We start from the raw sequence: 702 nt of genomic DNA, 5'->3' as shown, positions 1-702 counted from the left end.
ATGATGAAAGGCACGAAAGCCAACGAGTGAAGTGGATATGACGATGTTGTGAATGTAAACTTTAGCCATCCATTCGGAACTTACTTGATGCAGTACGCCCAGCCGGAGTGTATAATATTTAAACTCTCTTTTGGGGACCACTTTCGCGTGGCCGTGACGTCATACGTGAAAGACGCTTTTACCACTCATTGGAGGATCGAAGTTTGCCTTGCCGGCGATTTAACAGAAGTGAGTTATCGTTTTGGTTGGAATCCAGATCAAAATCCGGATTGAACAGATCATCCTGAATTATACCTCTGGTTGGAATCTAGATCAATATCCGGATAGAGCCAGTCATTTTCGCAGTGGGTGTTCCAATTATCCAGAACAGTCTGAAGTGGATCGCTGCCCAGCACTATCACTCACCTTGCGTGTTGCTCCATCTGTGTCTGTGTGTATGTGTATGTGCGCGCGCGTGTCTTCGACCTCAAGTGAAAACTCAGCCTGAGAGAATAACGGATTCCAGAACGTGCGGGTGGTGGCAGCAGCGCCAGACTAGGTCGCGTCGCGTGTTGTGTGTTCCAAAAAGTGTTAAGCGTGCTTTAAAACACTGGCGTGTATCCGACTTGGGATCCTCCAGGTCAGGTCAGATTCGAAACAAGAATTCGGTGGTGCGTATGTTGTGTGTGATATGACGGCTGCTAACAGATTGTGGGATATTAT

The sequence above is a fragment of the Aplysia californica genome, unplaced genomic scaffold (assembly GCF_000002075.1).
Source record: "Aplysia californica isolate F4 #8 unplaced genomic scaffold, AplCal3.0 scaffold00235, whole genome shotgun sequence".
NCBI classification, from domain to species: Eukaryota; Metazoa; Mollusca; class Gastropoda; order Aplysiida; family Aplysiidae; genus Aplysia; species Aplysia californica.
Note: the sequence above shows the minus strand (reverse complement) of the source record.